The sequence below is a fragment of the Sciurus carolinensis genome, chromosome 3 (genome assembly GCF_902686445.1).
Source record: "Sciurus carolinensis chromosome 3, mSciCar1.2, whole genome shotgun sequence".
Lineage (NCBI taxonomy): Eukaryota > Metazoa > Chordata > Mammalia > Rodentia > Sciuridae > Sciurus > Sciurus carolinensis.
Window position 1 is genome coordinate 156,095,814 of NC_062215.1, and position 24,537 is coordinate 156,120,350.

Here is a 24,537-nt window from a genome sequence, read left to right on the forward strand (position 1 = left end):
AGTGGCTGATAAACAACATAAATTTATTTCTCACAGTTCTGGAGGGTGGGAAGCTCAAGGTCATCAATTCAGTGTCTGATGAGGACTTGCTTTCTCATAGATGTAGTTTTGCTGTCCTCATGCAGGGGAGGGTGAAGGGCACCAATTGCAAGTTTCATATTTCTGAATTGCCCTCTTCTAAGGTACTCATCACCTCTGAAAGGTCCTACCTCCAATACCTTAGGGATTAGGATTTCAACTTATGAATTGAGGGGAGGAGACAGAAACATTCAGTGTATGGCAGGTTCCAAATGTATCAGTTTTATAGTATTTAATCAAACATCTTCTAAGAGAAACGATAGCACATTAGGAACAGAATGTATTAGCCATTATTTTTGCTTGAGAGCTGTAGAATATAAACATAAGCATCAGGTAGAGTGACACACACCTCCAATTCCAGAGTCTCCAGAGGCTGAGACAGGAGGATCTCAAGTTCGAGGTCAGTCTTGGCAACTAAGCTAAACCTTGCTCAAAATGAAAAATGAAAAGGGCTGTATCAGTAACTGAGTGGCAGAGCATGACTGGGTTCAATCCCCACTGCTGGGTAGGGGGAGGGGTGAAGAAAGCAAGAAAAAGAACACAATCATAAGAATTATTTTAATATATAGAAGTTGCCAAATATAAAAATAGAACCAAATTTTAGCATTTAATATGTTTTTTTAAATGAAATTAGAAAATAATTTCAAGTTTAAAGTGTTATTACTACATAAACCCAGTATGTTGTAGATGGATGTGTTTCAACCAGTGCATTTTACAGAAGGAGGAACAAGTCACTAGCTCCCCTGACTTTACCTTACTCCTTGGTGAGGAAAGACTGAATTGTTCTACTGATTTACTTTATGGTGTTTTCTCTTTTCCTTTCAGATTTGATTGATCTGATATCACCAACCTATCTTCTGACTGCTGGCTAGAATTAAGGTCAGTGCTATATTTATATTGATCATGGATAAACTGAGAAAGAAAGTAAGAGCGTCTTGGGTCTTTAGATTGCTAGGTGGGAATATTCTTATAAAGTGTGGTAAAAAGCTGAAATTGAGTAGAACTTGGATACATTTCAGACTTGGCTCTGGAGCAAACATGTTCTTCCTGAGCAGTGTTTGCAGTTAGTACAATTTCTGAGGTTATTGAATGTTGGACTTCTTTCACAGTAATAGCAGAGGTTTTACTATATAAAAAGATTCAATTTAATTCATTCATTTTATGAACAGGAATACTACAAGAATGCTTTTTTTGGAAGGTTGGCTAACAATTTAAAGCATGGTCCACTCTGAATTTACAGGGGAATACTTTTCATTCCACAATTTAGGACCCATAGGGAATGCATTTCCTAAGAAGAATGGTGTTGAAATGCACTTATGATTCACAAATTTCAATTAATTAGCACACTGTTAAGATGTCATTGCTTTTGTTCTGTTTGCTCATTAATTGGCTTTTGCAGAAGAAGACTCAAAACCAGCTTAACTGAGTTTAGAGTAATAACAGAGCCTTGGCCGGCTCTCCCATCATTAGTCTTGGGATTTCATTTATCTCTTCTATTCTGTTCTCTAGAACATTTATTCGGATTTTAAAATAAAATTAAAAACTAAATCCTGAAAGAAATGAGGACTTTGTTGCTCAGAAAAGAGTAAGAGGCGAGGCGTTGCTAAACATTTTGTATAGGATTTTCCTTAATGATTAGTATAAAGAAAAACACTGGTTTTTCATTTATGCTTATTAATCAGGAATTTTCCCTTTGAAGTCCATATTTAACTCTTCAAATGGCAGTGTTAACATATAGCAGGCAAAAAGTAAATATGTATTTTTTTTTCTGGCCACAATTCTGGTCTCACTGTTCCACTGGCAATACATTTTGTGTGTGTGTGTGTTTGTGTGTGTGCACGGGCTAGCGCAAATTCAGACACGCACAGATGAAAAAGGCAACTATTATTTCTCTTTTATGTACAAACTGTACTTTTCTATCTTTGAATCGGTATGGAATTATGTAAATATTACATGTTGGAATCATGCCTATGGATAATTGGCAACTTATTAAGAAAAAAAGGTAAAATGTCTACATGATATGATTTGAAGTCTGTTTATAAACTGTCTTGTTTTAAGTGTTGATGCAGTTTTGAGTTGAAGTTATTAGAAATGCTTAGCCCAGCTTCCTTTGTTATTCTCTCTGTAGAATAGTCTGTGTCAACTTGTGTACATTTAAACATGCAATTTCTTTTAAGACCTCTTAGACTTTTTCTACTTTTTTATCCCTACCATTCCTTATCCCATTCACTTGCCAAACAGAAATTAGAAGTAGGATGAGATTTTCAAAAACCATTCATGTTTTAATCAGGAATATTTTCAGTGCAGAGGATTAAGTTCGAATTGTCAATTTTCATCTTCACAAGAAGTCAACTCTTCCCTTTTCTTCTTGAATTAGAAGCAAATGCTTCCCTTTCTGATTTTTTCTGGTTGGTGTAGTCAACATAATGATTAGAAATCTCATTCTGCTCTGGCCACTTTTCAGAAAGAAAGAAAGAAAAGAAAAAAGACATAAGATTTTGTAAATTCAAAAAACAAAACAAAACAGTGTTGCACAAAGTCTGCCTTAATCTGGAGAGTCTATTTTGTGGGAACATGAACATGGAGTATAACTGGTCAGAATGTGAAAGGTCAGAATGATTTACATATTTTCAAAGAAATATGCTAATTACATACATAATATATACAAAGAAATGGAAGCATGTTTAAACATTTATTACCAGGTCTTTCCAGCTAAGAGAAAAGGTTGTTAGAGCATTTGATAATCAATTATTTAAATCATATTTTATAAAAACAGCTATATTTAGCAAGTTTTTAAAAAATTTTTATTTATTTTTATATTTGCAGAATACATTTTGATTCATTGTACACAAATGGGGTACAACTTTTCATTTCATTTTCACACCATTTGTGTAATCACACATGTACATAGGGTAATGATGCTTGTCTCATTCCACTATCTTTCCTTCCCCTCCTCCCTCCCCTCCCCTATTTTCCTCTACACAATTCAAAATTCCTCCATTCTTCTCTTACCCTTGCTCCCCATTATGTATCATCATCCGCTTATTAACGAAAACATATGGCCTTTGGTTTTTTTGGGATTGACTTATTTCACTTAGCATGATATTCTCCAGCTCCATCCATTTACCTGCAAATGCCACAATTTTATCCTTCTTTATGGTTGATTAATATTCCATTGTGTTTGTATACCACGTACACATTCATTCATCCATTGAAGGGCATCTAGCTGCTATAAACATTGATGTGTTACTGTAGTAGGCTGATTTTAAGTCCTTTAGGTAGAAACGGAGGAGTGGGATAACTGGGTCAAATGGTGGGTCCAGTGGATATTCCATAATTTACTTCTCCATTTACCTATTATTTAAAAAATCAAGACACTTTCTAGCATCTTCTTATTATAAATAGCATTTCTACTAATTTGTTTATGTTTGCTACCAACATTGTATGTAGTGTCAATTTGTAGAGGTAGAATTATATAGTCTAAGAAGATGAATATATTTGAAGTGACAAACAGATACATTGTATGTGTACATACACTGTGTGTGTTGTACCAGTGTTCCCTTCCTTTATAGCATAAGCAGAGTTTCATAATTCCACTGCCGTATAAGAATTAAGACTTTAAATTTTCTCTCAATTTGATAAGCAAATAATGATTTCTCAATTTTTTTATAATTTAATATAAAATAGGAAACACACTTGTGAAGGAATAGTCATGGGTCATAGCCTGGGAAGCCTGTTCAATCTTTTTTTAATTTTAATTTTTATTTGTTCTAATTAGTTATCCATGACAGCAGATTGCATTTCTATTCATTGTACATGAATGGAGCACAACATTCATTTCTCTGGTTGTACATCATGTAGAATCATGCCATTCGTGAGATCTTACCTAGGGTAATGATGTCCATCTCATACCACCATCTTTCCCACTCCCCTGCCCTTCCCTTACTCCCCTCTGCCCAATCCGAAGTTCTTCCATTCATCTCCTCCACCCCATTATGGATCAGCATCCAAATATTAGAGAAAACATTTGACCTTTGGATTTTTGGGATTGGCTTATTTTGCTTAGGCTGTTCAATCTTACACTATTGAAGCAAGAGTGAGGAACAGAATGATACTCACTGTTAGAAAGACTGATGTTGGTGCTAATTATCTTAACTCTGTTTTTCTTGAGAAAGAGGTCGAGAACCCGAGGAATGGAACAAGGGTGGCAACTTTAACAGAGTCCTCAAGTTTACCTGTAGCTGAAATGTTGCTCACCAAGTGACATAAGTTCAATAGCTTTTTTCCAAGTGTTTGGATGCTGTGAGAAGCACTAAGGTTATTGCACAAATCTGAAAGAAGTGAAGGGTCATAGTTCTTCTTAGCTGGTCCTTAGATTTTATGAATTTTGACTGCAATGTTTTAAAAATATTTAGAATATTTTTCTAAATTGATGCCTTGTGTCTTAGTTTAATTTTGCAAAAGGAAAAGTTAAAAAGAAAATATTATTGCTTTCATTTATCTGTGTTTCTTCTCTGTCCTATAAATTATAATTTCCTTTTTCCTTCCCTAATGCAATCAGGAGGTAGCATATATATTCTATTAAGACACAACCTCCACCCCCCACACTACCTCACCCCCAGAGAGGCACCCTGTCCTTGGGGTAGACACCTGCTGCTTAGGATTGCATTTCTTCTCATGGGGTTCTTGACACTGTAAGTCTTCTCTGCCTTTGCAATTATTTCTGACTATATTAAAGTGCTCCTGGTGGTCTTGGTTGAAGCGAATGTTTGAAATTAGACGAATTTATGGTTTCTTGGTGCTTTGACTCCTTGGATGATTTCTTATAATCAAATCAATAAGAGCTATCTAAAATTGTTTCTCAAAGTCCTGATTTGGAGTCTGTGTTCCAAAACAGTCTGGGTCTCATGCCTGGATCTGGCCTCCCTGGTAGTTCCAGTGTGCGCTCCTGTCTTGACCTCTTGACCTTCTCACCGGCTGAGCTGCTGACAGTGTCCTCTGATTTTATTATGAATAAAACAAGAACATTAACTTATACTTCATTTGAAGATTAAATGAGAAAATGCATCACTGTGGATCTTAAAGATGGAAATTTTCAATCCTCTCCCCATTTTTAAAAAAAATTTGTTTTGCAGCCCTGGAAACTGAATCCAGGGCCTCACACATATTGGCAAGTCCTCTGCCACTGTGCTATATCCCCAGTCCCTCAATCTACTTTTAAAATCTCTATTGAAAGGTATTTATTTTCCTTAATTTTATATGAGTAGTAAATTCTGGTGCTTCTCTTAAGAAAGGAAACAAATCAATAAGGTTCCCAAAATTATTGTTATCAAACTTCCAAAGACATACATGAAAAAAAACTAGTTTTTAAACTACTTATAATTTTTCTCTGTGTTCTGTTGAGTGATACTGTATCTCAGAGTACAGATATTATTAACCAACTAAGCAACATATTGCCCAAGTAAGAAGACTTCTACTTTAAAAAAAGAGAAGTGTAGAAATTGCCTAAGGTTCTAATGAAACTGGGAGTGGGGAGAGAGGATGCTCTTAATGTCTTGCTAGTACACATCAGTGCTTCGAGCTGTCCAAGGTCAGGGCAAAATTTCAAACAGCTGCTTAGTCAATTGTCTGGCACTAGCTCAGGGAGCTACTGCATTTCTCTTCCAACTTGCTCTATCCATCTCCCACAGCATTTGTTCATGCCTCCTTACGTTATGATTATTTCTGGTTATATGCCCTATCTCCTCCACAGCCCCAGGCTCTTCATGAAGAGTTGAGGTCTTTACTCTTATACCTCCTGCCCCTGTAGGGCCTGGTAGAAGTGGACACCTAGATAATGCCTATGTAATGAATTATAATAACCCTAAACAATGAGCAATCATTACATATCTGTAGACCAAATATAGGGTAACATGTATGTACTTATATGTGTATGTTATGGTAATTATTAACCACCATTATTTTCTCCCTTGGTGATGGAAAAAGTTAACCAAAAAAAGAAGAACTTCAGACAATAGTCACAAAAAAGGCATCTGAAGCAGTAATCATGCTTATGTTTAATTTGGGGGTTTTAGAAAAACAAGGGTAAGGGAAAAGTGATTGTTTTGTTATTCTATTTTATCCTTATTTAGCATAATATAATAGAATTTTATGGAAGGTGCATATCCAGAATTCTAATTATTTGTATTGATGTATGCCACAGGTGGCTTTGAAAGGCTGGAAAGATTTATAGATTGCCCACTTACTTGTTTGCCATCTTAAGAAAAGATGCAAAGCTACCAGAATCACATTTCAAACCAGAAATACAAGTTAGTCCCAGTTGCTTTCCTTGTATCATTTTCTGAAATTTGAACTGTCATAAATACATATTTTCTCTTTTTTGTAAAAAGTAAACCCTTCCTGTTAAAAAAACATTGCAATTAAGGAATTAGCTCATATAGGACTTGGAGTGTAGATGGAGAGGGAGTTGGGGTGGAGGTGGCAGGCAAACTTCTCATTTCCTCCTTAGAACTGATGGAGAACCTGAGAATAGATGTTTCTAGAATTACTCCTTTATTTTGGCAGTTTTGACATACTGAGGAAGGAGGACTGTTGATGGCACAGAGATAGATTTGAAAACAACGCTGACGGGAAGCATCTTAAAGGACAAGTGTTGGATCTGTGGAGTTTTTGTTGTTTTGTGTTTTTGTTTTTTCCTTGTAAGAAAAGAATATTCTAACTGATTCTTTTTTCCTTAACCAAATGTAGTATCAAATGGCTACAAAAGACAACCTTTGGATATGTTTTCATACAAACCCCATGCCTATGAAGTCAATCCCATAAATTTAATTTGGTGACTGCTATTCTTTATTCTTTCCCTGAATAAATCATCTGAAAGAAAGAGTGCCATTCCAAAGAATAGTGCAGCCTCTTCTGCATACTATTTATGTCATTAAAGAATATTCTGACTTAAATTTGAACTTTCTATCTTATTAAGATGGTTTGGATAATTTGAAAACAAGAGGAGTATATCTCCTTCTTCTGTAAAAAGAAGTCCATCCATTTAGAAATACTTTACGTTCCACTTTTCACAACATAAGAATTTATATTATTAAAAGGAGATATACTTTCTTGTTCCTCTGCTTCTATAAATCAGTATGTCTTGATAAGCTTTGTTAGTTACTCATCTGAAAATAATCAACAATTGTGTATCAGAAGAAGGAATATCACATAAAATACATATATGTGATAGATATGCTGCTTTTGAGTAATTTTCCAATAAACAAGAGTTTCACTTTGGGGTTTACTTTCTGGGTCATTTCTGAGGTAGAGAGTGGAATATTATCTTTCTCTTATTAATTAAGTTCTTATTTAATAACATAAAAATGTTAGTTGAAAAATTATTTGTCATAACAAACCAGCATGGATCAGGTTTCGTTCTCTATTATTCAGGATCTTATACATGTTCCTTTAGAATCCTTGCTTTGTTTATTTTTCTTTCCATCATTTCAAATCTAATTAGTGAAGAGCTGAATAAGAGAAAGAAAAAAAAATCACCAAATACATTTTACACATGCATCTGTGTATGTATGTTTTTCTTTTTCTTCTGTCTTACATTGAAAGTTGTATTCCTGTGAGATTAAAGTTTATTATTCAAAGGTAAAGCAACTGTTCTCTCAGTACCAGAATATTTAGAATACAAATAGATGTTTGGAACTTTAAGTACTATTATCTTCATTTCATGCATAGAGAAACTTGGTCACTAAACCAAGCACAATTTTTATAATAGATTCCTTCTGTGAAATGTAACTATTCTTAAAAATACAGCGAAGTCTTTTATGGAATAAAAATAAGTAGAAAAAATGCATTTAACCAACTGTGAATTACTTGCTTATAATATGCAGGCATGTATCATTCAAGAAGGGCTTAAAGTAGAAGTTATTGTTTTTCAGAATGATAAGAGTGGAATCTTGATTTCTTTTGCCTGAAGGTATTTTTCCCATAGAATGGAAATCCTTTCTCAGACTTCCCTTCAAATCTATTGCCAGGTTTGTCAGCCTGCCAAAAAGTAACTCTACTACCAAACTAAGGTATCAGAAGTAGTTATAAACATCTTAAAACATCTGTGGTGGTATCTTTTGAGGGACCATAAGCCAACTATAAGGAATATCAACCCTGGAGAGAAGAGTAAACAAAACAATGGAGATTTTTTAAAAAGAATGTATGTTCAAGGAGGATTTCTGAGCTCATTAGGAAAGGTAAGATTATATGAATTCCTTCCTCCAACTGTGATTTTTTAAAAATTTTTTTCAATTTTTTTACATTTGGAAATTTTAGGTAAGTTTGGAAATATGGAAAAATGAATCTGAACGGAGTTTAACTCGATAAGCAACTCTATAGATGCACATTTCTTCCAATTTCACTTTGACTTTTCACTGTCTCTAAAGGACTCTGAGACCTCATTTAAATCATCTGGCTATAAAATCAAAGGGGGAGAACCTTTGTACTTAGTATGCCCTTGGGAGTTTCTATCAGTTTTATCTATTTGGAAATTAAGGTGTAAATCTTTTACTATTGGTAGTATGCCTCAGGCATGTAGGAACAACCAGGTAAGCTAAGTGTTGTTAATGACTGGAGAGAAACTGTGTTTATATTCAGCCTAGCCTATTCTACAGGCCTTTCAATGGAGTGTAATTACCTTTTATTCTCTTTCATACAAGTATTGTATAACATAAAAAATGCATGTTGTTCCATGTTAATAATTACTAAAGTTACCTGAAAACCATTTATGTTACTTGAATGATTTTTCATATACTAGGACTGTGTGAAACCTTCAGAGGAGTTACCCAGTTTATTACACTCCATCAAACATCTCCCTCCCTGTTCTACCATACCTGGAACAGCGTGCAGGAACTGAGTAAATATTTGTTAATTTTCTGATTTATTTATATCTGGCAGTTTTGTAGACTTTCCTATGGTTATCAAATATTGTTTTAACTTTGTCTTTACAACTTTTCGTATTTTATTGAAGGAGATGCAAAAGATAATTGCTTCATTCACCAATATCACACCTTTTAGAAGTATAATATATTTTGCTACCACACGTATGGCAAAATGCCAGTAGAAAACACAAGTGTCTGAAATGTGATTTGATTTGGTTTTGCATTCAGAAAGTAAATGGTTTCTCTTTGGATTGAAGATAATTATCTTCTCCATTTATATGTCATGGTTTGCTCTGAGATATTTTTATAAGCTTATTATCTATCTCATAAAGCCCACATAATTTTTGTTTTTGATACTTATCTCTTCATTTCATCATCTCGACATGGTCATAAATGGTATCCCACTCATATATGCAAGTCATGTGCCGTTTACTTGGGTGTACAAGTCATTAGCTAACATGCTTTATAGGGAATATGACATTTCACCGGGCTGAAGGGTTGCAGAGAGGAGAGAAGGAGAAGTAGGTCTAAGGAAGAGGAAAGTTCATATAAATAAGTCCTCACCACAAGGTGAATGTCTGGTAGCTAAACAGAAGTTTGAAAAAATGCAATAAAGTCGGGGGTGGAGGTCGTCCAGATGAAACCCCATTTTTGCCTGGTCTGGACTTTGGTAAACAAATCATGTTCATAAATCTCACAATTTCATGAACATGTGTTTTTATAGGGGGAAAAGAATTTACGAGTGATAGTCGTTCTAAATCTTGGTTTGCTATTTGTACTCTCACGAATAAACCCTTGCAAATATAAAGTACTTCTACGTGGGAAATTACAGTTCCAATGAGACAGAGATTATTAATAAATCAGGTATTGAGACTCCACTTGTGGTTCATTTGAGAACCAGATTCTGTGAATTGTTCAGAAGTATCAAAAATCACTCCTTTGCTCTCCAATAGTTTAAGGAAATAAAGGTAGGGAAACAAATTGATACCGCCGTTTACCGGTGACGAGTTCTGCTTCTTCTAATGTTGAAGATTAAGCACTAGAGAAGCACGCCAAGGCAAGCATATTAAGCAGGTTTATTTAAAGGGAATAATACAGACTTCTCCCGGCAGGGAGAAGGGGGCCATGGCTGATGTTCTAAAGTCCCAAGAAGTGAGCACACCCTGCATCTTTTATAGGTTAAAGTCTCTTTTGTTCTCCAGTTCTTTCCCCCCTTATCTCTCCTTCCTGCCTTCGTGACTAGGCCCGGTTTTGCATAAGTGAGAAGCCAAGGGCAGGGGGAGGGCCAAAGTGATTCAGGCGGGTAAGGGCCAGGGGGCATTAATTAGCAGCTCCTTGTTTGCAGTCCTTGATAAAGGCAGGTAAATTTGGTAATCAATGGACTCCGGAGATCTTTGATATTCCATTCTTCCAGGGGCAGTCTCCAACTTCCAAAGGCAGATGGCTTCATGGCTTCATTTCCTTGAATTGACCCGATTTTCTATTTCTACACTAACTACCTGTCCTTAATTCTGGCTTCAAAATGACTGTAAATAGTAACTGATACAGGGTGAGCCAATCAAATACTAAATAAAATGTTTGTTGTGAGATCTGGAGAAGATATAATTCTCTGTGATATAGGATCCTCCACGTGGAGAGCAGAATGGACAACAGAAAGGGAACTTAAATTACTCCTTGAAATGTGTTTGAGAATGGACTAAGCCTAAATAAATAGGTACAATAGCAAGAGAGAGATTGAGAAAGAAGGACACTTTTGAAGGGTCTTCTTAGAGCTCAGTGCAGGTTTACTTTGGACCGAATTCTGCCTTTGCCCTCTCTTCTTTGGTTCAGCCCTCTATTTGTTCTTTCCACAAATATTTGTTGAAGCACTTTTTGTGTAGTTTTTAAACTGTGGGCAGAAACCCAGCACATCATGAGATTTTTCATACTTTGTGTCCCGGGTGGCTACATAGAAAGATATTGATGTGAATTTGTGTTCCAAAAACCTCCTTCATAAATTTTCCTTTTTGTCTTTAAGTCTTGTGAAAAGAAAAGGAAAAAAGAAAGCACCTATAGCTCAAGATATGGGAAGCGAATGTTCCAACTGGCACTCTTAATATCTGTATTTCATTCATTTTGGTATTAGTATTACTGAGCTTGTTTATCATTAAAGAAAAATGAAACTGTAAAATGAACTGTTATATCTCTTCATTACAATTTTCAGATGGGAAATTTAGAATTTTATTATTTGCATCCTTTTCTAAATATCTATAAGGGCTCCACAATAAATAGTCCCAGGACTTGCAGCCACAATACCTAGTGCTTAAGTAAGAGGACTTGCAGCACTATCCTAGTTTACCTGGTAATCAGGATGACCATCTGTTAGCTAATTGGCTTTATCAGGGGAGAAACAAACATCTCCTATTATGGCAGGAAATGGTTTTGCAACTTGGAGCCCAGAGTCCACTATTTAGGCTTCCACCTTCTCACACAGGACCTGGGAGATGGAGGGGTACCCTTCCCTGGATGTTGGCATTTCCAAAAGATGGATCGGAGGTCCTTGAGGAAACATTCCTGAGTCCTGAGACTGACTAGAGGCTTATTCAACTATTTAAAGATTTACCTTCATTTGAGAAAGGCAGAGAAAGAAACTCTCAAAGAAGAGGGAGAGTGGAGAGAGATCTCTATTCACCTTTATTTTCAACGGAATGAAACCGTTGTTTTTAATTGGCATTTGCCCTTAAAAGGCAAAATGGACTCAATAATTGTTTCTCAGGAAAAGTAGTCAATGGATGCTTTTGTTTCTCTTCCGTGTTTTTTATTAATATATTCTAAAACCAAGAAAAAGTAGACTTTAAATTGAAAGATTTAAATAAAATCGGCATGACTTCACGCTCATAGTAGCTGGGCAAGTTATTGATAGTGGTGTTGCTCAGGTTGGGCTTTGAAAAGCCCATGAAGGCATATCTCCACGTGGACAGCAGAATGGACAACAGAAAGGGAACTTAAATTACTCCTTGAAATGTGTTTGAGAATGGACATTCCCAGCTTTCTGGTGCATTGAACTTAAACTCTGCTCAGCTACTAGATCTCCAGTGCTCATTCAGATGCTAATGCTTGGCCATCTGCCCTTTCTTTTTTCAAAAAAAGCAGAAACATGCTGAAGGTCATGTGACCCTAATTACTGCAATTATGAGCTTTCTGGGAGTAATCACTCAGGTTGCACCCAGAGTGAGCATCTGCTGATGATGAATAGATGAGAAGATTACTAAAGACAGGCTGCCCTATAAGACAGCCAGTGATTCATTTCTTAATATATATCTACATGTACACAGCTAAAATCCATATGCTCTAATAATAGCATTCTTTTTTCCATACATTTTCCCTAAAATTCCTCTTTCAAATTTGGTAGGAATCACTTAAAATATGTATGTGTGCAAGTATATAATTAGAATTCTAAAGAGGGACATGGAGAAAACATTCTAATAATAACTAATAATGAAGCAGAGGCCTTCACCCACACAAATTGTAATTCTCCATGAAAAGAGAAAAGAATTTCACAAGGGCTCAATCTTTCCAACAGAAATTTTCTTTTGTGTTACTTTCTTCTGTTTTGTTTTGTTAATTTGGAATCTGAAGACCCAATTTCTAATGATAAAAAGTGTGTATTTAAGGAAAAATTCTTCAGATAACTTTGAAAGGTCACTCTTCAGCAAGGCAAATAAATTACTTTCCCTTTCACAAGGCCATTGACTGTTCATAATATTAATTCCTATAATTATTAAAAAAATATTGTTTGCCTTATTCCCTATTACTTAAACTTTTCATACTATGCAGGACTTACAGTTCTAAGCTTCACTGAGTATAATTGGATTCATTTTTACCTCTCATCTCACACCGTAACTTCTGAGCAAAACTGTGCTGCCTTGCATGTGGGGTATGTGGCAGTACCTTTCAGTACCAATTATTGGTCTACCCATGTTTGTTAATGACAATGAGATTAAAGGAAACGCATGGCGTCTTTCTTCTTTTGAAGATCAATCATTTGCCAACTCGCCTCCAAAGTGAGCTTTAGAGCTTTTTATAATTTCCTATTTTACTGCAAAAGTAGGCTGAGCTCATTTCCAGTCTGTGTAAAATGACTGAGTGAGTTATTCATTCATCAAACATGTGCTTTCAGGAGTACCACATTGTGTTGAAAAGTGTGCAGGAGGACAGGACGGGGACAGTCTCGCTCACCTTCATTCACGCGGCTTTCCAACTGCATACATGTGCTTAACTATACTTTTACGCGATGTGCCCAAATAAAATGCATTGTTTGCAAAGTGATGCGCCTTCATTTTTAAACAATTTAGAAATGTATCGATTGATATCTGTCAAGCTGTCTTGTGGCAGCCCCTGTCCAGCACCCTCTTCTTTGTCATTAGTAGAAAATGACACATTTTAATGTTCAGGAATAAAGAATGTGCAGTTGAATTGTAACCTTTTTCTCCCCCTTTCATCTGTCTGTCTATATGTTTTCTTCTTGCTCCTTGTAAACTCTTTAATCTTCCCCCCAAAAGAAAATAGAAAAGAAAAAAGTCACGTAAGCTGTAAGGACTGCCATCTCTTCCTTCCAACCTCTCAGAGAAAGAACAGTGAAGAGATTGCTCTCAGTCCAACCCTAAACTTTTCAAAGATAACATCAGAAACACATTCATGATCATCTGAGGCAGATGAGCCAGGAAATGGGAATTTTGCAATCATTATTTCATACGTTAATATTATTATCAACATTATTATTATTGGCACTGGGGATTGAACCTAGGAATGTGTTACCATTGGGCTACATCCCCAGTTCTTTTTATTTTATTATTATTATTTTTTTTTATTGTGAGTCAGGACCTCAGCAAGGTGCTTAAGACCTAGCTAAATTGCTGAGGCTGGCCTCAAAATTGTAATCCTCCTACCTCAACCTCCCCAGTCCTTGGATTGTCTGTGTGTGCACAGTACTGGGCAGAATTTTAATGTAGTCTTTGTTTGTTTGTTTGTTTGTTTGTTCGCACACTAGGGATTGAACCTAGGCCCTTGTACATGCTAGGCAAGTACTTTACCACTGAGTTATATACCCAGTCCTTCATGACTTTAAAACTTTAAATGGTCCATTCCATAATATGTTTTAATGAAGAAGCACTATATGCTGACTCTTATTATTGTTTTCATAAGTACTAAAATCCCATGATATTATTTTCAATAAAGTGAGAAATTAAATCTATGATGATATATATTTATAAGACTTTATCTCAATTAAAATCATAAGTCACACATACACACTAATCTTCTGAACATATATTTAAAGGTTTTGGTTCAAAAACATTGTCTTCATAACTAAAATTCAGATGGGGAGAGTTTGTTCATTCTCTTCTAAAGAAGCCGCCAAACCTGGATGTAGAACCAGACAGTTCCTTTTGACCTCTGTTTAGCAGTACCCCATTAGAAATGAAGGGATCCTTTTACTTCACAAACGGGATCTCAATCATGACAGAGACTGTATCACGAAGAGAGAGTAATGTGGACACCAAGGAGCTGAGCAGATCAGGAAGGCATGTCCTTGCACTTCTGAATCAAGGCAGCACTGTAAACATGGTCAGGGCGAGAACAACTGCAACTGCCACAAAGCAGGCTTTTGAACTCTGAAAATTAGAGTAACAGAGAAGCAAGAAAAGGTGATCTGTGAGAAGGTTTGCAGGGTGGAATAAATGAGACCTGTATTCCATGAAATGGGGTGATAAATCGAAGACCTCAAGTTCAGTACAATATTGTCTCTTACATGATATTCAAGAAAGGCTGGTGATAAATACCTTAAAAACTTTTGAAAGGGTTTTGAATACCATTAGTACTATAGACTGTGGTCACTGAGAGTTGGCATCAACATATAAAAAGTTTTGAGATTGGCTTATTTCACTTAGCATGATATTCTCCAATTCCATCCATTTTTTCTGCACATGCCATATTATTATTCTTTATGACTGAATCCCAAAAAACCAAAAACCGAATGTTTTCCCTGATAAGTGGATGATGATATATAATGGGAGTGGGGGGGTGAGAGAAGAATGGAGGAATTTTAGATTACGTAGAGGGAAATGAGAGGGAGGGGGTATGAAAATGGTGGAATGAGACAGACATCATTACCCTATGTACATATATGATTACACAAATGGTATGAATCTACATTGTGCACAACCATAGAAATAAAATGATGTACCCCATTTGTGTACAATGAATCAAAATGCAGTCTGTAAAAATAAAAAAAAATTAAAAATTTAAAAGATTTTTTAAAAGTTTCAAAATACGTGTAAGATGCTTGCAGTTGTAGGAATCTGCAAGTCATGGCCTAGGACTTCAATCAAGGAAGTTGTTATTAACAGAGTCATTAATTAGGATCTTTTTAAAAGCTCTACACTGAAGTTGTTTTTTTTTTAATTTACCTATGATAAGATCTTAAATCTTATTCCTTCAAGGAAAGTATCAGTTGAAGCTATCCCCTTTAGTAATAAGGTGTTGCATTCAAACACATGACAATTTATGGACAGGAAACCCAGACCTATAAATCAAAAAGATATCAGTTCATTGCAGCCCACAATTACTAGGGATAATATAAGTGTGGTGTGACTCTAATAAATTTGCAGTTGTCTTTTTCTGTTTATGACCTGCCTAAATTTGTTGTTTAGGTATGACATTCCTAAGTATGCAATATCTATATTTTAACTGGTCATGGGATTCTGATACTTATGAAAGCAATCATCAGAGCATTCAGCAGACAATGGTTCTTCATTAAAGCCTTCTATGGAATGAACCATTTAAAGTGTAAATACCACATGTTGCATAATTAAAAGCTTAGTAAGGCCCACAATTGAATTCTGGTATTTGTATTCAAATAATTAGTGAATAATTAGTGAATACCAGGAAACAGTTCGTCAGCCCCATCACTTGCAGTCACTTGCAACTCTCCCTTTTAGTCCCACCCTCATACCCCTCCTCCCCCACTCCGTTGAGCATGGATGCTTGGACATCAGTGTCTTAGAGGAGTCTTCACTGTACAGGGCTAACTGTGTTCACTCTGTACTCCCGCCATGCCCCAGATCTGATCTGTCTTAGCATTTCACTTTCTCATTCCCTAATCAGCATTCTCTTATTATTATTATTCATTAAATTCCAAGTTTCTTGAGGAGATCACGGGTGCCTTGTCATTTTCATCTTTCTGATAGCACCCTCAGCAGTTATGATGGTGTGGACAAGATATGGCATGGTAGTGGCTCCTATCATCACCATCACTCCGTTGCTATGTTGTGTTCCTATTATTATTCCAGTGCCTTCTGTGCCCTCCCCTTGGCTCTCCTGAGCACTATCTTCCTAACCACCCTTCTGAGCGCCTGTTGCCTGGACCTTCTGCATGCTGGAAACTGGACCAGCATTAACACCAACCCCTCTTGCCCACCCCTCTGACCTGCAGAAGCTCTTCTCCACTGGAGGCTCCTGTCACATCCAGGAGTCAATCAAACTGCAATCTTCATCTTTCATAAGTCTGGGAAATAAAAAGAAATTTCTTCAAACTATGTGAGAGAATCAACAGATCTGTTCTGGCTCCTTTTGGCTTTTTATGCATTTATTTTCCTCTTACTGGGTGGTCTGAATTGAGGATTGAAGTGCCCTAGATTTCCAGATTTGTCTTCTATAGATTCAGTGTTAAGTGCTTAATATTGTTTGTATTTTAAGTGTAACTTTTATAAACTCTATTTTGAAAAGCCATGACTATGGATCTACATAAAAAGGATGTTAATAGAAATGAAAAGTTCCCATCAAGTCTATTTTTTAAGTCTTCCTTCATTAAAAGAAAGCAAAAATAATATTGCTTGCCTCATGGATGACTGGTACCAGTCTTACTTCTCCCATTTGTGAATATTCAAAATTTATTTAGGCTAATTAGAAAAAATACAAGGAAACAGTTTGATGCATCAAAAGCTACAGATAACGGGGTGTGTACATGTTGTTTCACAAGCTTATTTTTGTAATTCTAGAAAGGTTGGCATGGAAACCTTGAGAAGGCATTTTAGATGTCCAATAATACTTGAAGACTTCGATTTTGGAAGTCCTGTTTGGAATTAATTTTGATGTTTATTTCTATCTAATTTTAGAAATAGTCTTATTTATTCCTGTTTAGAATCAAATTTAATGTTTATTTCTATTCAATTTTAGAAATATGAACTTTTTCCACAGGCAGAAGCAGTCTTTTCAGTCTACTTTAATACACACACACACTTTTTATTAGAGAACAATATGGAGGTAGGTATGTTCTGGGGGCGAATTTTCAAGAAATAAGCAATATAACTCATTGGATACTGTGGAATCTTATGGACCTGGGTTTCAGTGCTGGTTCTTAACTTTATGATAATTACTATATTTAATAGCCTCAAAAAATTGAGATCACAATCATCAAAGGAAATTAAAGAGGTAACAGAAGTAAAGCAGGTGATATACATAATGCTCTGGCATAAATTACAAATTACAAAATTACAAATTCATCTACTTTCATTATTATATTCTTGAAGAGAAGTGGATGAAATAAAAAAATCAATAAATTTTGGTCAGTTGTGTTCCTTTGACTTCTGCCTAAGCATTGTGAAGTGGTGAATTTCTGATGTCTCAAGACCTTTACTAATTTACGTGAGAACTTCCGCGGTTTAAAACAAGGGTGTCCCTTGGGAGCCACAGACCTGGGCTCAACTTTTGCTCAACTTTTATCTCTTCTGTTAAATAGTTATGTGACCTTGAATAAGGTAATCTTGAGATTTCTTGAGAAAATCTGGGATTTTATGTATATAAATTAAGTGGAGATGAGCCATATGGTTTCTAATATATATTCCAGCTTTTCTCATATTTTTCCATATTTTTCAAATATGACATTGAAAATTAAATAAAGATTAGCATTCTTTATAGCCCTGAATCTACCATCTCTACAGTTATGCCCAGTATTTTAGTCAGCTATTTCACTGCTATGATGAAAGAACCCAACCAGAACAACTGTAGAGAAGGAAAGCTTTATTTAGGGTCTTATGGTTTCAGAGGTCTCAATCCATAGACAGCAGGCTCCATTCCTTGGGGTTTGAGGTAAGGCAGGACATCATGGAGGAAGAACATGAAAGGGAACCAGCTCACATGATGATCAGAAAGCAGAGAGAAGGGTCTCCACTTGCCAGATACAAATATATACCCCAAAGCCACACCCCCAATGCCCATCTCCTCCAGCCACACCCTATCACTGGAGTTAATCCCTATCAGGGATTAGTTCATTAATCAGGTTAAGACTCTTACAACTCAATCATTTCTCCTCTGAACCTTCTTGCATTTTCTCACAGGTGAGCTCTTGGAGGACACCTCACATCCAAACCATAACACCCAGAGACAAACTTTTTATAAATGATCTTTTTTAAATGAATTAGTTACTATATGGTTTTTTTTTTTAAATCATAGAATCTTAGAATATTTGACAAGTTCTCTGATGCTGACTTTCCAAAAACCCCTAGCAAATGAATGGCAATTATTATTATTATTATTAGCCTTGGGAATTGAACTCAGGACCTTGAGCATCCTGGACAAGTTCTCTCCCACTGAGCTATATCCCCAACAATTATTTCTAAATATAAATCTTTTTTTATTTAGAAATTAATTTCCATATCCGTACTTAGAAATAATATCCTCTAATTTTACCAAGGCATGAAAAAGTTAGAAAACCCTAATATATTTTGTAACAAAATAACTCAAGGATACAAGTAAGCCAGGATGTGGGAAGAATCCAAAAGAGCGACTTATACATTATGGAATTTGCCAGTGTACAGAGAACTATTCATTCATGGAAGGCTTGTCTATTGGCAGTGATTGCTCTTGACCTGCTCAGGGTACTGCCAAAGAAAGTCCATTCCTGAATGGACTGACTGTTGGAAGGGTCTCGGGTTAGGGAAAAAGATTATGACGCCTCTGGAAAAGGATACATAACGTCATTCTCAAAAGTTCCAGCCCTTCACACTAAGCTTTACTAATATACCAGAAGAATCCCAAGATAAACTTGGGAAATTCTACTAAATAAAAACTCTGCTGTCCTTTCAAAAAACATATTCACATGAAATTCTGTATACTTCAAGACTACATAGAGAACTTTGTCCAAATTCTTATATCTACATGACTGTACAATTTTTTTTTCCTCCCCTAGAAAGTCTGGGGGAAAATAATCTTTATTATAGTAACCAATTAGTTCCATTTCCTGATTTCCTGTAATATTTCTTTTCTTGTGGTTGTTGGTCTCCAGCCAATTCTATTTTTTGCATTTATTTTTCCCCATTACATTCAGGTTTTTTTTGGGGGGGGCGGATAGAGGAATTTTTGTGTTTCATTTTGTCAATATGGAATTCTTCTCATGTCATGTCATGATTTGGATGTTTCCAAAGCTTAAAAAGCAACACAGAGGAGATATGTTTACATAACTCAACATATCTTGGGCTTTTCAAAAAGATCTGATGATTCAAAAAGTGCTTTCAACTAGCAGTGGCTTACGAATACTCAGTGACTGTTTCCATAAGTTCTGTGCATTTAAGTATAGCAGTTGGCTTGATGCAGCTGTGGTTTAAAAGCAGAAACTGGGAGTCTAGGAAGTGACCTCATGAAAATGAAGAAAACGAGGAGATGAAATAGTAATAATATACAAAAGCAAACAGTGTGTTTCACCAAGTGTCTCATTGCATGAGAATTTGAAAGTGGAGGGAAATCCCAAAAAATATGAAATTAACGTCCACATATAAACCCATAGAGCAAGGTACCAGAGTGAAAACTTTCTCAGGCTTGTTATTTCCTGTTGATTTGTTTATTTCAGGTTTTGCTTTCTTGTTTTGTTGTTGTTTAGTATGTGTTTGGAACATTCTAGAATTACTTGAATAAGATACATGAGCACTTGCTGTTCAGGATGGAAGCATTTGCAAATTTGAAAGAACAAGGATTCTCCCCAGGAGCAAATCCTCTGTCCTTCTGTCTCTACAATGGATGTTGATAAATAACCAAAAAGTACCTTAGAATTTTCCTTCTAACTAGATCAGCTGTACTAGATCCTTGCAAAAGTACTAGCTGACCTAAGTGCTATTTTCTACCTTCTTGAAAGTGAAAAAAAGGAAGCAGTGTTCTAGTCAGAACTATAAATCAAACAGCACCCCTGTTTTCTGACGATGGACACTGTGATTTCAGACCTGAGATACAAAATGTGCATATCTCTTTCCTAAGCCTGGTCCTGCACTGCAGATGTATGGAGGAGATCCAGTTCAGAATCTATAAAGCTGACTGACCACACAACCAACAAACTCTCTCTCTCCAAGATCGACTTCAGCTAGGAGACCTGTGAATATATGAATATGTCAGAAGTTTGTACAGAAAGGCTTCCATGAATTCCACATGCTGGTTATCTGTAGTTCTTTATATTAAATCCTGGCATCCTGGGATAAGTAATCACTAAAGTTACAGGTTGGCATTGTCTCAGGTCCTTGTGGCAATTCTGAAGTCTGACATCTGGTAGGCATCCTTCCTGTGTCATCCTGTGTACAAAAAGAACACTTAATCCTCAGTACTCAGTTCTTTCCTCCACAGCACCTATGTATTACTGATATATCTGATATGTTTTATTGTTGCATGTGATTATTTATTGTTTGTTTCCCCTACCTAGAGTGTTTGTGAGATCAGGAATGGTTTCTGTTTAGATCACTGATGAGTCCATTACATCTAAGCCTAGGTGGGAGCACATGGTAGTTGCTCATTAATTTTTGTTTAAGAAATAAACCTAGTCATTATTTTTTGTACCCACTGATGCCTGCTGGTCTTTGGTCTCCCCCTCACACATATACTCTGCCTGTGTTTATTTTGTCTCCAATTTCCATAATTCCTATTCTGGTAGTAGCTTTCTCCACAACAATTAGGTTTCACATGAGGTTGACAGAGGAACCAGATGTTCTAGATCTTTCTCCATGCTGTGGGTCTGTGCCATCCTAGAGGTAACAGATGAGTTCCCCCTTTGGCTTCCTTGTCCTCCCTTGATGTAGAAGGTAGTTCTCCAAGTGTGTTCCCTGGACAACAGCTCCAGCTGCACCTGGGAACCTGGAAGTGTGAATTCCTGGACTCCACGTGAGATCTGGTTAGTCAGAAATGTGTGGATTCAGCCTGGCAGCCTGTGCTTTATCAAGCCCTTCCAGCGATTCTGATGCTGAAGGTTGAAAGCCAGGAATAGGACACAGGTTGCATCCCTGAGTTCATTCTTAAATTTTCAAAATCCTTGTAATATATTTAGATTCCCTTTTTTTTTTTTTCCAGGAAACTCAAAGGGGTCATATCTGTATCACAATTAATATCTGTATCACAATTAATATAGGGTCTTACTATGGATTTACTAAAAAGAGGGCATGGTAGACAGAATCTATTAAATTATGTGCCCTTATAGATTTTACAGTATAGAATCCACCATTTTCCCCCCAGGAAATAATCAAATTTGAGTTTCTAGAAGATTGGGTTATAATTTCCAGCCTATTTTTATACCCTTATCTCCTCTGTTCCTTGAAACCCCCACAAGGCAATCATATATATAAATTCAAGTCCCAAAATTATTGTAGGTGAACTGTACTTCTTCCGGGCAAATATTTAAAATAATTATTTGGGTATATTAAAAAAAAAAAAAAACTCAAATACTTTAGAATAGGAAATGTTATGTGGATATTCTATAGTCTTTCCTAGAAACTCTAATTCTGTTTTAGAGAAAGATATGGAAAAATGCCTATTTTTAAATTTTTCTGTCCTAAATCTGCTTTAATTTATAAAACAATAGGATGTTGCATTTGCTTTTTGATTAAAACCACTCTGTCATTTATGGGAAGATATTTCAGAGGCCACATTTCACTCTTAATTTGACTAAGATGTGGTTAACATACTGACAGTTGAGTTTTTTGCAGGCATTGTTTCCAGCCCCCAGATCTTTCACCGTGCCTAAAAGAACACCAGGATTAGGGTTCTTCCTCAAAAGAGGACGTGTAAGGATAGCTAAACCCGGGTCATCATAGGACCAATAGATAAGTAGGTTGATGGATAATAGATCCTTAATCTTACTTTCTTTATACTTTATAAAGCGGAACCACTTCTTCCACTTCTCTTCCTGGGGAAGACCAAGTAATTATGCTGCCTTTAAGAATCTGTGTCTGAACTAAGAATAAGGGACTGACATTTCTCTTTCAAGACACAGTTTGCCCTAGTGTAGATGAGAGCGAATGAGTTTGGCCAGGAAAGAAGTGACCTGGGAGAAGCAGTAGCAGCTATCAATGGTGGAGAGATCATCACAGCCTCCTTGCTGGCAGAATTAGAGCAACAAGGGCTTTGCAGTTTGAAGAGAGATAAGCAAAGAGATAGTTACCAAGACTGTGTTTAATTAGCAGGGTATTTAGTCCAAAGCAACTTCTAGTCAATACATTAGTCACAAAGTACCTCTAAGGCAAGGAAACTTCTCAGCAAACATTTTTATGTGAGCTTTGATAACAAGATTATAATTAAACTCATGGGATAAGGTTCATGTTTAGTGTGAGAAAAGCATGTATCGTCTTTAAAAATCATTGATATTACTGCTAAGTCTATTAAAAATAAACAGCTCCTCAAGAAAAAAAAATGAATTTGATAATCAATGATGTTATTTATTAACATATCCAGTTTTATAATGACACCAGGGTCCCCCAAATCCCTTTATAATTAATTGTCCTAAAAGCAGAATTCCATTGGAAATAAGTGGGAGGTAAGCAGATTCATCAATGAACATCACGAACAAGATGAAAAATGGTCCAAGGAGAAGCAAGAAATCTATGTCACTGAGTGCCTCTAAGTTATTTATTTCTCATTTTAACTTTTAGTTTTAATGGTACTCCTATCTACCCCAGAGCAGTTCCTCACTTCCAGATGGCTAGTTATTTGTTAGGAACCAAAAGAAAAAAGTGTTTTATTTTCTTTTCCACTAGTGACTATGCAGGTGAAATAAACTCAATAATTCTATGAACATTGAGAGCAGAGGTTTTGTTTGGTTCTGTTTTTTGTTTAGTTTTCAGTATATCCAGGGAAGAATGATGAAAAATTTCAAAAATAACAATAACTGAAACCCATCTAAGTTTGGCATAGTTCTTCATCATCATCAAGGGCCCAAGTGCCCTCTGTAATTTTGCCCTGATGTCCATAACCTACAACCCCCTTTTTGCTTTCAAGCAGGCTGCTTCAGCTCTCACTATCTTATTACATTCTAGAGAGCAGGAGGGACAAATGATGGATGTGGCTTTCATTCTTTCCCTCCTTTAGTAGAACAAGGCAGACATACCTTGTTCTCAGGTCCATTGACCAAAATTTCAGTATTTCATAGCACTTCGCTGTAGAGATGAAATGTGTCATTACTAAGGATAAACCTGTGCCCAACTAACATTTCAGGATGCTTTCACTTGAGAAGAAGGGGAGAATGACTAATGGAGGGCAATTTGTACCCTCTGCCACCCTAGAATTAGCCCTATAATTTTGTAAATCCTAGGAGAAAGTGCAATTATTAGGGTGGCAGCCGATGCTCAATGTTCAGCTACATGATTGTAGGACAAATAAGACAGGACATTAAATATCTCTTGCAAATTGTGTAATTTGAGATCTTAATGCTGTCTGCTATTTATGAGGCTATTTTGCTCAGCTTGAATTAAATCACAAATCCTAGTAATTTCTAATTAAAAGAAAATAAACATTTATGAAGTTCCAGGCATCATGCTAGGTTTTTAAAATATTTTACCATTTTTTTCTTTACAATCATCCAATACTATGGTATTCACCTTTTTTTATAGTCAAAGAATTGGGGTTTAAGAAAATTGAAAAATCTTGATCCAAGTCACCCAGATAATACCTAATGGAGTTGGATTACCAAACATGTGTCCTCCTAACCCCATACTGCTGTCTCCTAGTGATTTCTCGGTTTTTACTGGCACGGTATTTTATTTCATCTTTAGATCCTCTATGTTACAGTACGTGAGGCTACGGATTGGATGAATGAAATACTGAGTGTTGTCCTGGTTTTGCTGCTGCTGTGAGGTATTTTCACCATTTGTAGACTAGACAAACCATGCCTTTGCTGTGTTTAATTTCTGATCAACTCCAGGTAACGGACTTAATTTTACTGAGAAAATTAAGTCACCATGATAAATGGAAAATTCCACATCATTTATTTTTTTTTTAATAATAAAAATAAAAGAAAGAAACAGATTTGAAGGAAAGGGAGAAATAATATCCTTCAGTTCTAAGTTCTTATTGCCCCTGGGTCTCCTCGCGTCGTGGGCTCATTTTACCTACATCCTGTGTCACAAAACATCTGCTTTTCCTCTTGGGAAAGTTTTTTTCTTCATTATTTACTAGCATGGCTTTTGAAGCCATTTAAGACAGCTCTTCAAGTGCCAGTTAGTCGTCATTATGTTTGAGTGGTACAGTAAAGAAAATG

The 24,537-nt window shown here is 36.1% G+C and overlaps 1 protein-coding gene across 22 annotated transcripts in view; it reads left to right on the forward strand.

The window, feature by feature from the left end:
* Positions 1–24,537, forward strand: part of Map2 (microtubule associated protein 2) — a 282,044-nt gene that overhangs the window by 65,049 nt on the left and 192,458 nt on the right. For all 22 annotated transcript variants that reach the window (XM_047543465.1, XM_047543470.1, XM_047543471.1 and 19 more), the window contains exon 2: positions 904–957. The gene's annotated coding sequence lies outside the window, so the exon portion shown is untranslated. The remainder of the gene's footprint in view (positions 1–903; positions 958–24,537) is intronic.